At 42.6% G+C, this 12,224-nt stretch overlaps 1 non-coding gene across 1 annotated transcript; it reads right to left on the reverse strand.

Moving 5' to 3' along the window:
• Nucleotides 1-8,642: 8,642 nt before the first annotated feature.
• LOC130709721 (small nucleolar RNA R71) lies at nt 8,643-8,749 on the reverse strand. Its single transcript, XR_009010192.1, has one exon. It is a non-coding gene; the product is annotated as a small nucleolar RNA R71 (small nucleolar RNA).
• Between the last annotated feature and the right edge of the window lie 3,475 nt (nt 8,750-12,224).

The raw sequence follows: 12,224 nt of genomic DNA on the forward strand, positions 1-12,224 counted from the left end.
CACTCACGCGTCGTTCTTGCTCAAGGGTGAGCCTAGGCTCGATCGCCAGTACGCCTCTTATGGATGCATCAATGTCCTACCTCTCTCCATACCGCTCGCTGTTTGTATGAGTAAAGTATCCCTCTCGCCCTGCCTTCTGGCCTTGGGTAACCGGACGATCTTGCCCGCCTTCAGCTACCACGATCTCGTGACACCTGTGTCTGTCGCCAGCTCGCCTCCTACCATGCAAGTTTGAGCAATTGCTACAGCATTTCGTTGCCCCCTTTTGATCCATCACTATTTTTCCTTTCCTCTCGTAGAGTAGTGGATACCTCGCCGCGAGATGTGGCGGGACTATGACTGTATGGAGGCGACTTAAGGTTTCTCGTCCTATGATGACATCATGTACTGCTACAACCTGTAGGACTAGATACCTTACCCTCAAAAGCTCGGCGTCCTCGTCCTCTCCAAAAACTGAGTCCAATTCCGCACAGTAGCGTACCCGAACCCGCTCTCCTGAGAAACCTACCAAGTTTCCTGTGTATGGCATCAAATCCTCGTCTGTCAGCCCCAACCGTTTGAATGCGTCCCTGTAGATGATATATGCGGAGCTTCCGTGGTTCAAAAGCACCATCTGCACATCAAAACCATTAATTCTTACCATTACCCTCAGCGGATCATCTGTATGGGCTTTGACTCCCTCCAAATCTGCAGGTGATACTAATATATCTGGGTGTTGGCGCCCAAATGGAACTGGATATCCCTGGACCGATGTCACCGCCTCCACCCGCTTTTGCCCTGTCGTTGATGTGATGTCTCTGCCGTAAAGGCCCCCTGTGATTGTGTTAACCGCTCCAGCCATCGCCCTGCCCCTGTCGTAGACATTTTCCTCTGTTTCCTTTCCATTTTCCACGTTCATCTTATCGTTTCCTGCATTTGGCGCTCGCTTCATGTTGTCCCAGTCCAACCCATGTCCTGCAACCCGTGGTTGTCTTGCCTTGATCAACTGCCTAATTTGGCCCTTCAGAGATAAACAGTCACTGGTTTTATGGCCTTCCAGGTTGTGATATTCACACCACTTGGTCCGACCCTTGACGTTGTGCCGGGGGTCAATTCCGTCCTCGCCATCCTCGCTTGTTTCCACAACCGTCGCCTCCAGGAGTGACCTTGCTTATTCTTCGCCCGCGTCCTCCTCCGACCTTTTTCGTCGGCGAGAGTTAGTTGCCCGCCGAGAGCGCTTGCACTCCACATTATCTTTTGTTGTAGAGTAGGCTTTCCTTGAATTCCTTAATTAATTGGCCAACTTCCTTAACCTTCCGCACATTACTTGCCTCTTTGTCCTATATTCGTTTCCTCGCCAGCGACACCTTTGCTGCTTTCAGACGTTTCCTCTCCTGCGCATCATTTTTCTCTTCTATGACGTAGTCTTTCGCTCGGGCGCATACCTCCGTCATCGAGCGCGCTGGTTTCCTACTAAGCTCGGAACTCAGCTTTCTTGACGACAATCCGCTCCTAAAAGCGCATATGCATGTTCGAGGCTCTGCCTCTTCAAATCTTGCGGACGCGGCGCTGTACCGTTCCACGTACTGCTTCAACGTCTCCCGCTCCTACTGCCAAATCTGAAACAGATCCTCAACCTCACTGGCAGAGAACTAGCCCAAGAATTTCGACGCAAAGTTGCGGAACTTCTTTATGGATCCCTGCGGCAGGGCCATAAACGAGGTCATTGCTGCGCTTCGGAATATGGAGGGAAGAATTCTACATTTTACCGCGTCAGAAACCGCGTTCATCGCCATCTTCTCATTCAAACGTAGCAGATGATCTTGTGGATTGGTTCGTCCGTCGTACGTCTCAAACACAAGGCATATCATACCGTCCGGTATGGTCACTTCTCGCACTGTTGCCGAGAAAGGTTTGACCGCCGCAACGGCCTCAGCCTCCTCCTCCTCGTCGTTCCACTAGTACTTCAATTGCTCCTGCAGACACTCATTCTGCAGTCTCAAATCGCCACTCAGTGCACGACGTGCCTCTGCCCGGCAATGCCTATCTGACCTTGCGGTGTGTGGGGAAGAAACGTGGCTCCGTTCGGGTTCCTCGCTACCCTGTTGGCGAAACGATTCCATCAAGCTCTGTCGATGAAGTAAGAATTCGACCAAAAATCTCCAAATCGCAGAAAACCTCCTAGAAAATCAAATTTCTCTAAACTAAATTGCAATCCACGTAGTCCGGGAATCAAATTCTACCTTTCCCCACAGACGGCGCCAAATGTTCCATCATGAACATTGAGATGAGGTATATTACCTAAGGTGCAAGGAACGTGATGTGAGATTCCTAGAGAGAGTGAGAGCGTAACCGCTTAGAGAGAGAAAGTAACTGAATTTCAAGCTTATTATTTCTCAAATGAGCCAAGAGTCCCTTACAATTGGATCCCTCCCATATTTATAGTTGGGGGAGCTGGGCTTAGCGCCTCTAAATCATCCTAATGGGCCATTTGGGCCTCCGGGATGAAGGCCCAAGCCCTTGGTTCGCTCATCGCCCTAGGTCAGTGCTCCTGGGCGAGGGACCTTGGGGTCTCGCCCAGTCCAATAATAAAGGTGTCGGATAACAGCGGTGGTAGAGTTTTGATGTTACCTAATGACGATGACGGTGGCGGTTATGGTGGTGGAGGCAGAAGCGACAATGGTGGTGGAGGTGGGGGTAGTGGCCGTATTGGGGGTGGTGATGTAGTGAAAGTAGTAGTGCAAGTGGTGGTGCCAACATCTAAGGCGGTGGTGATGGTGAAGGTGATTGTAGTGGCAATGAAGGTGTGGTGGTGGAGGGGGTGTTACCTGGTGTTCATGATGATGATGGTGGTGGCAGCAACGTGGTGGTTGTGGCGGTGGCGTTTGTGGTGGTGGAGGTGGTGGTGGTTGCAGGGGAATCGACGGTGGTGGTGGAGGTGGAAGTGGTGGTGTTGGAGGGTGGTGGTGGTAGTGGCAGCGATAGTAGTGGTGGCGACGGTGGGGGTGGCGCACGTAACAATGTGAAGGGCGCTGGAGGCAGTAGCACATGTGGAGGGTGCATGTGGAGATGGTGGGGGTGTAGATTGGTAGTGCTGGTGGAGGCGACGGCGGTGGTGGAGATGGTGGCGGCGGCGACGGTGGTGACATGAGTGGAGGATGCATGTGGTGGTAGAGATGGTGGCGGTGGCAGTGGTGATGATGGTGGTGGAGGCGGCGAAGGCGGTGACAGTGGTGCCGTTTGTTATAACACCCCGATTTCTCGAGTGTCACACAATAACCAAACGTCATAGATTTCGCAAGGAATTTTCGTCAATTCAATTATAAACCCTTAATTAATGACAAACGTTCAATTTTACGAAACTCTTGAAACTTAACCTTTTTAAAACGCGGAAAAATAATCGACATCGCAAAACTTTCCAATTGACCATCTGAAATAGTATGAAATATATGTTTGGAATCAAAGTAAAATATCCAAACGAAAATAAAGTAATGGTTCAATGCTTCCCAAACTCGGTACTCTCAACCCAACCCTATTTCTTGGCCTCTTCCTCTTTCTCTTCTTCCTCTTCATCAGAAGTGTAATCGTCATCTGGTAGTGGCTCGTCACGGAGTATCAGCGCCTAAGAATGCACCGCACTCTTTGTCAAGGTCATCTGCCCCCCCCCCCAGAACAAAACAAATAACAGATAATAGAGGGTCAATTCCCATGCATCAATCACAGATAAGACAGTTACACAATAATCATAAGATCAATATCGGTCTCAAGTACACATCTCTAGAGTTAGCAACTTAAGGTTCAGTTAGACTAACGTCCTCACCATTCACACAACCACCTCAACACCTTGGATCCAATCTCAATTATCCGCAGATGAACAACACAAGGGGACCAGACAGTCAACCCAAGTCACGTGGAGACCACACAGTCAATCCTTATCCCATGACCAAATCATGGTTATCACGTGGAGACCACACAGTCAATCCATAAAAACTCCCTCGCGTGTAAGTATACCGTTTGCAAAAAATGTCAAACTTTCTTGGCAACTTTTCCACAAAATTAGTTTCCGCAAATATCTACAGGAAAATTACCAAGTAACCTCTTTTGTATTAAAAAAGCACAGGAAAATCGGCAGCAAAAAGTACCTTTGGATTAACCTACAGATCTTTTCTTTATATTTTCCAGCCATTTTATTTTTGTGAACATTTTTTTTTTTTGAAACTTTGTGAACATTTATTTTATGTCCTATACACATATATATACAATTGCTTCCTGCAGATTTTCCTACAAATTTTTGTAATAGATTTCCGATGATTTGTACCCCTATTGGCTATTGATTTTCCTACTACTTCTATTTATCTATTGAGTTTAATTTAGATGCACCGATGGTGTAAAGTTTTTTTACACCGTCAACCAATCAGATTTCAAGGATGTGACATGTCAATTAAAGAAATTAAATGAAAAGAGAGATTTTCTCACATCCTTAAAATCTGATTGGTTGACGGTGTAAAAAAACTTTACACCGTCGGTGTATCAAACTTTTTCTCTTATCTATTTATAGTATAGGAATTGTGAAGCGCGCAATCTAACACCGCAACCTCATTGTTTAGACCTCTAGGAATAGTGCCACATCAGCAATTTTAATGACGTGCACGTTGTAATCTTCTAAAGGATTAAATAGAGCTAGAAATCGAACCCGGCATAGAGCTAGGGATCGACCCAGTAAAAAGCAATAGAGGCATGCATCGAGAACCTCCGTCTCCTTGCGTCGCATCCTTGGAGTCCAAAATCAGCAATTGACTGACCCCTCTGCCTCCCTGGGTTCTCGCAGCAGCGGCGGTGCCACACCCGCCAATTACAAGACACTTGACGGCTTCAGAAGCGTGATCGACAACTTCCAGAAGCAGTATGATGAAATCTGCTTTGAAGCGTGTTCGACCATCCCCTCGCGTTTTGTTTCTCATAGCCTCTGCGATTGCAATTCCTCTTCCTCCGTTGTGGACGATCTCGATTGCGTGCTTTGCAATGCTATACCAGACACCACAAAACCTGTGACATTTCCCGCATGCCAAATTTGCAACAAATACATGTACTTATTAAGCAAAACGTGAGGCATATTAATTACCTGTAAATATGTTATGTATTTAGGTGGAGAGGTCTGAAGATTTGCCTACTTTTCTAATCATTGTTTGGCAGATAATGTTGAGATTCAGGATTTGAAGGATTGCTTTATGATTGAGCAAGAAGAAAAAAATGGGTTAAACAGAACAGTGCAAATTTTAGAAAAGGAATGTAAGTGGGCGATTGATTTGCCAGATCCCAATGTCAAACACCTTCTCATTTTCAGTCAAACTAAGTAATGTTAAGTGAGGAAATGAGACAATTGCTAAAGTAACTTGAGAGAAAGCTAGCTGCAACCAGAATATGACATAGAAAGGTTTCCGAATGTCAAAGGGACAATAGTCTCAGTTTAAAGGTGCTTATTCATAGGTTAGATATTTTATTTTCCTGTTTAGTGTATAGCACTTTATTTTCACAAATACATCATATGAAAAACATATGCTGATTTCAGCTGAAATTAAAGAGGTAATTTTTTCTTTTTTTTACTGTAAGTACCAGTGTATATTATTTTGGTTTTTCTTCCTTCAGAGAAAGCAAGTTTATTCTACTAGAATCTTAACATCATTTTTATATACTAATGTCATAAAAGTTCACTGCATTATATTCATAATCAAGAGGCATGTGTTTTCTAATAGTTATAAGTAAGCAAGTTTTTATAACATCTTTTGAAAGCATATATATTGGAATTTGGGCTCGAAGATTAATAGATTCATCAATGCTACTGAATGAAAAATTGTCCTGCATGTTTAAGAATAAGGAAAGGACAGTTCAAAAAGAAAAAAGAATAAGGAAAGGAAAGACTTGGGACACTATGCATATTTTCATTCCTCATTGGTATTTTTAGTATAATAAAAAGTATCATTTTCAACATATAAAAAAATTATTCTAACCATCGCGAATCGCGCGGGTCTTGGTCTTAGTATAGTTTTATATGAATTTTCCTAACAGTTATTTTCTGTAGGTTTTTCTACAAATTATATTTCAAATTATTTTTATATTTAATAAAAATAAATTACTTACTATTATGTTTTTAGTAATGTATTAAACTTTTTTTTTTGAAATGGGGATATTATTAAAATCAAGCTTCAAGAAGCATAGAAGTCAAAATATCCTCAGCCACCAACAGAGTCGCAAAATCCGAAACTTCCTCCACCCACACTACATCCGTACAAGTGGAAGAGTTCCTGGCAAACCGATCCGCTAAAGCATTACTAGAGCGTGTAGCAAAGGAAAAAGAAAAAACATCAAAACCATAACTTAAAGTGCAACATTCGCTAACAACAGTAGCCAAAAAAGAAACACCATCGCTGCTTGCCCTCCACCAGTTAAATAGTTGCAAGCAGTCGGTCTCGAAAGTCACTCGGCGAAAGCCAAGTTCTATAGCCAGCCGTAATGCCCATCGGAAGCAGGTAAGCAACATGCTTCCGCCAACAAAGGTGAGATAGCTGCTATCGGGTACGCCGTAGCAGCTGCCAAAACTTTGCCCTCAAAATTTCGCATCACCATCCCATATCCCGCTGGTTTTCTGATGACCCTAGTTTAGTAGTGTTTTTAGGGTCACTTCTTAGTTTGTTTTGAGTCTTTTTGTTGAGTCTCTTGTAGTGTTTCATGCATTCTCATGCATTTTTATCTTTATATGTGTTTCTACTTTGTTTTGGTAATTTCATAGTTTTATAGGGACCTTTCATGCATTTTAAGTAAGTTTAAGACTTGCATATCTTTTCTACTTGAATTGAGGGTCTTTTGTGCTAATAAACTCTTGGAAATCCTAGATATTTTCCTTGCTTTGTTCCCAAGCAGCTAGGTCTGAAAACTGATGAAGAAAGAAGGTCAAAAGGCTTGGAAAATTGAAGGGAGGATTAAAGGGGAGTTAAGAAGAAGGTCAACAGGCTTTCTAGCATGTAGAGAGCGCTCAGGCGCTCGTGTTGAGCGCCTGAGCGCCAATTGGATCGATGTTTACAAGATGCTAGAAAGGAATTGGCGCCTGAGCGCTCCTGATTGAGCGCCTGAGCGCCAATTACTTCCAGAGAGCATGTTTTCAGCTTGGAATTGGCGCTCAGGCGTGCTTAATTGGCGCCTGAGCGCCCAAACTCGACCTGTTTGCCTATAAATAGGCTTTTTGTCATTTCTTTTGTAACTTTTGTCATTTCTATACATCCCTAAATAAGTTAGAAGTAGGGTTAGGCTCTGGAGCTTGAGGAGAAGCATTCTCCAAGTTCATGTTCCAGGTTTTATCCTTCTTTTCTTGTATGGATTCTATAGCCATGCTTGGCTAAAACCCCTTTTGTTTTGGGTTCTTTGTAAGACTTTGAATGTTTTAGCTATCAATCCTTTTCTATTCATGATGTTCTGAGTAAACCCTTGAATCTCACTCCTATGCTTTATCTCTCAAGCTTGAATGCATGCTAGCTTTTTACTTTTCTATAATCATAACGATAGTTTGTTATAGAATTGGGACTTGTTGTGAGATTACCTCTTCTATACTTGCTGCTAGGAATAGAGGAAGGGTTGAGGTTTGTTGGCCTGAATTGCATGCTTATTGCTTCTAACAAATGTTTAGGTTATCAAGGAATTGAATCTATCTTTTGATTAGAAAGGGTTTTCTTTACGAGGCATCGATAGATGACTATCTAGGCTAGAACATCAAGGAGAGACTCAGAATTAATTGAATAGGAAGGTTTGCTAAAACTGAATTTGTTGAGCAAGAACCCAAGGCAATCTCATCTCTGTTTTTCAATCGCTTTATTACTTGATTACTTGTCTTTTTACAAACTCAAGAAACAACCAATTATTAAAACTGAATTTTACTTGCTTTCTTACCGTGAACTCGAGGCTTAAACTGAATTGCCACACCAATTCCCTATGGTTCGATAAATTAAAACCGGGTAGATTCTGTACACTTGCAGATTGACCAACAAGTTTTTGGCGCCGTTGCCGGGGAATTGTTTGTGGTTTTTGGTTTAAGTTTTTAGTTTGTGGTTTTATTTTTTGTTTTTATCTTTGTCTAGAATTGGTGCTACTAATCTTTCTTTGTTTTAGTGTCACACTTTCAGGTTGCTCTCACGAGAGACACCGCAATGGGTGGCCGAATGACGGAGGAGGAGATGCAAGCCCATATCGAGGCAAGAATCCAAGAGGGGATCACCCTCCGATTATGTGAACAAGAAGTTGAGAATGCCAACCGGTCTCTTCGGGAACTCACTTCGGCTACCATGAGTTATGACTATCCCGGGAGCATTGTCTTTCCTGAGGGAGTGGGAAACTTTAAGTTGAGACCGACATTCATCAACTTGGTGTGCCAAAACCAATATGGTGGAGGTACTTTGGAAGATCCACATGCTCACATGGAGAGGTTCATCCGGAATTGCAACACTTACCGTGTGAACAATGTTCCGGCGGATGCAATTCGGTTGAGCTTGTTTCCATTTTCTTTGAAGGACACCGCTGAGGAATGGCTGAATTTTCAACCTCAAGGGAGCTTCACTACTTGGGAAGACTTAGCGGAAAAGTTCACAACAAGGTTCTTCCCAAGAGCCCTTTTGAGGAAATTGAAGAAAGACATCATGAATTTTGTGCAAACCGCTGAAGAGAATCTCTATGAAGCTTGGGAGCGCTTCAAGAAGCTCTTGAAAAAATGTCCTCAACACAATCTCACCCAAGCTGAATTGGTTGCAACATTTTATGATGGTCTACAATACTCTTGGAGGTTTGGCCTAGATGCGGCTTCAAATGGGGAGTTCGATGCTCTTCCCCCACAAGCGGGGTATGACTTAATAGAAAAGATGGCAGCGAGAGCCATGAACTCTGAAAATGATCGCCAAACCCGAAGGAGTAAGTTTGAAGTGGAAGCTTATGACAAGCTCTTGGCCTCCAACAAGCAACTCATCGAACAAGTGGCGGAGATTCGAATGCATATTAAGGAGACCAAGGCTGTTGGTGCAAGAATGACTTGTGTGGAGTGCAAGTCTTGTGGTGGACCTCATGTTAGTAACTTGTGTACTGTCAATGCTGAGAGCAATGAAGCCAAAGCTATAGCTCAAGGAAGCATAGTTCCATCCTCAAATCATGAACCTCTTGTCCAAACACAAGTTGTTGGAAAAGTGAATTGCAAGAGGAGTTTAGAGGAGCTATTGGAGAGTTGCATCAACCGCATGAACAACAACCATAAGAACCAAGAGGCGGCTATCAAGAACTTGGAGAACCAACTTGGCCAGCTAGCCAAGCAAATGGCCGAGATACCTCAAGGTAAGTTTTCTCCCGATTCTTTAATTTTGTCTAAACAAGAGAATTTTGCTGTTGTTACCACTAGGAGTGGGAGAGTGTTACATGAGTTAAAAAAGAAAGTAGAGGGAGAAAAAAGTGAGAGGATAGTTGAGAAGGAAAGGAGCGTTCCTATTAAAACTAGAGTGATGAATGATCCTATTCCTGAGCTTAGCAAAGTTCCATTTCCTAAAGCATTGGCTAAGAAGAATTTGGATAAAAAGTTTTCAAAATTTATGGATGTTTTTAAGAAACTCCATATCGATATCCCTTTTTCTGATGCTTTGGAGCAAATGCCTATCTATGCTAAGTTCATGAAGGACATTTTAAATAAGAGGAGGAAGTTGAGTGAGGTTGATGAAACTATTATGATGACCGAGGAGTGTAGTGCCATTTTGCAAAGGAAAATGCCTAAGAAGAGAAGGGATCCTGGGAGTTTCACTATCCCAGTGGAGATTGAGGGGTTGACTGTTGTTGAAGCCTTGTGTGATTTGGGAGCGAGCATCAACTTGATGCCGCTTAGCATGTTTAGAAGGCTGAACTTAGGAGAGGTCACCCCGACCATGCTCTCCTTACAAATGGCGGACCGATCCCTAAAAATACCTTATGGGATCATTGAAGATGTGATGGTTAAGGTTGATAAGTATGTGTTCCTAGTTGATTTTGTGGTTCTAGACATGGAGGAGGATGCAAAGATTCCTCTCATTCTAGGCCGACCCTTCTTAGCCACTGGTAGGGCTAAAATTGATGTTGATAAGGGTCAGCTCATTCTCAGAGTTGGTGAGGACAAGGTAAGATTTTCGGTTTTCAATTCTAATTTGCAAACTAACATTAATGATGGTTTTGTTTGTGATATGATCAAAAGCTTGTCCAGGTCTTCAAGGGAGACCCCCAAGGTAAGTGAAAAAGATGTTGGGCTTAATCAAGCTCTCATCAAGCTTATTAGTGAAAACAAGTATGGGGGGTCTAAAGATGAGAATTTCCAAGCCCACATGGCCCGGTTCACTCAAGCTAGTCACCTTGTAAAAATGGAAGGTGTGACTAGTGATGAGCTCAAGATTAAGCTCTTCCCTCACTCCTTGAAGGGGGGTGCAAGGATTTAGTACGATGGTTTAGATGAAACCCTCTCTTGGGAGGAATTGTTCCAAAGGTTTTGTGCAAGGTTCCTACCTTGCCCATGTGGTAAGAAGATTGATGGTAAGGAATTTCCTTCCTAACACCAAAGGAAGGAGAGTCCACCTAGGACTATAACTTAGGGCTGCTTGGGAGACAACCCAAGTCTTGTTTTATTTTGTTTGTTTGTTTGTTGCATTTTGCAAGGAATGAGAGCATGGATTTTGGAGTAGGAGGTGTGTCTAAGGCCTCCATGGTAACTTGTAAAGGAGGTCGACTCTTTCCCTTAGTTTAGCTCGTGCATTTTTGCATATTTTTCTTTTGTAGCTTTTATTTTTCTTTTATTCATGCATTGTTTTGTTATAGTCATTTTTTGGTCTTTACTTCCCTATACTCACATGTTTTTGCCCGTAGTTATGCTCTCTAACATGTTGCTAGTTTTGAAAATGTTTTTGTGAATACTTGTGTTTTCTTTTGGGGATGAGTGATTGCATGCTTTGGGGAAGATAGGAGGAGACTTCGGTCTTCCGAGTGTTTCTTAAGGATAGAGTTGGTGTGAGTCCATAAGGGTCCATCTTTGACCCTTCACCATAAATTTTCTCTGGAGGATCCTGACTCACTTGTACTTCTTGGTTCTGTATTGATTTCACTCTTTGCATGCTTTGTGATACTTGTACAATTCTTGAGACCTGTAGGTTTTTGAGCTTCAGAGCTTGTTGGCTTGAACATTTGTCCCTAGTTGTCCCTTTTGATCCTATTGGAGATTTCTTTGTTAGCTAAATGATTGGGATGGATGATAGGTTGGATTTTGGGGAGTGTTGGTCCTTGCATTGTTTTGGAGCTAATTAAAATTGAAAGTGTCTCTTGCCCCAAGTGAAAAAAGAAAGAAAGAAAAGAAAGAAAAAGAAAAAAAGACTCCTAATCTAGTTGGAGTTGCAAAAAGAAAAAATAGAAGAAAAGAAAGTTGAAAAAGGGGTCAAGAGACTTGTGCTTAAAAAGTTTGTTGTTGAAAGCTCCGGGGTTACTAATAGGACCACACTCAAGATGCTTGAAGCTTTAGACTTCCTTAGGGACCAACCACCTTGTACTTCACCAAGCCAACATTTCAACCCTTTGAAGTCTCATTGAATTTGTGCATGTTTGATCTCTGTTGCTCTTGAGTGAATGATATCCAGAACCTATGAATTGCTTGTGTGCTCAGTGCACTAAATATATATCTCATCCTAGGAATTTTAGATCTATATGATTCTCATGATGGACTCTACACTCTCCTTTATCTAAAAGTTGCATGAAGTGGATTGTTGTGTCTTTCTTTTGGAACCAGCTGTAGTTGCTAAATCCCCCGGTTTTGTGATAAGTCTTCCCTGTTGAGCACTTGTGTTGGGAGCATTTCTTGTGCTTGAGGGCAAGCGAGTGTTGTTTACGCTCGAGGGCGAGCTGTCGTTGAGTATAGTGGTGTGATGACCCTAGTTTAGTAGTGTTTTTAGGGTCACTTCTTAGTTTGTTTTGAGTCTTTTTGTTGAGTCTCTTGTAGTGTTTCATGCATTCTCATGCATTTTTATCTTTATATGTGTTTCTACTTTGTTTTGGTAATTTCATAGTTTTATAGGGACCTTTCATGCATTTTAAGTAAGTTTAAGACTTGCATATCTTTTCTACTTGAATTGAGGGTCTTTTGTGCTAATAAACTCTTGGAAATCCTAGATATTTTCCTTGCTTTGTTCCCAAGCAGCTAGGTCTGAAAACTGATGAAG

The sequence above is a fragment of the Lotus japonicus genome, chromosome 3 (genome assembly GCF_012489685.1).
Source record: "Lotus japonicus ecotype B-129 chromosome 3, LjGifu_v1.2".
In the NCBI taxonomy this organism is placed as follows: domain Eukaryota; kingdom Viridiplantae; phylum Streptophyta; class Magnoliopsida; order Fabales; family Fabaceae; genus Lotus; species Lotus japonicus.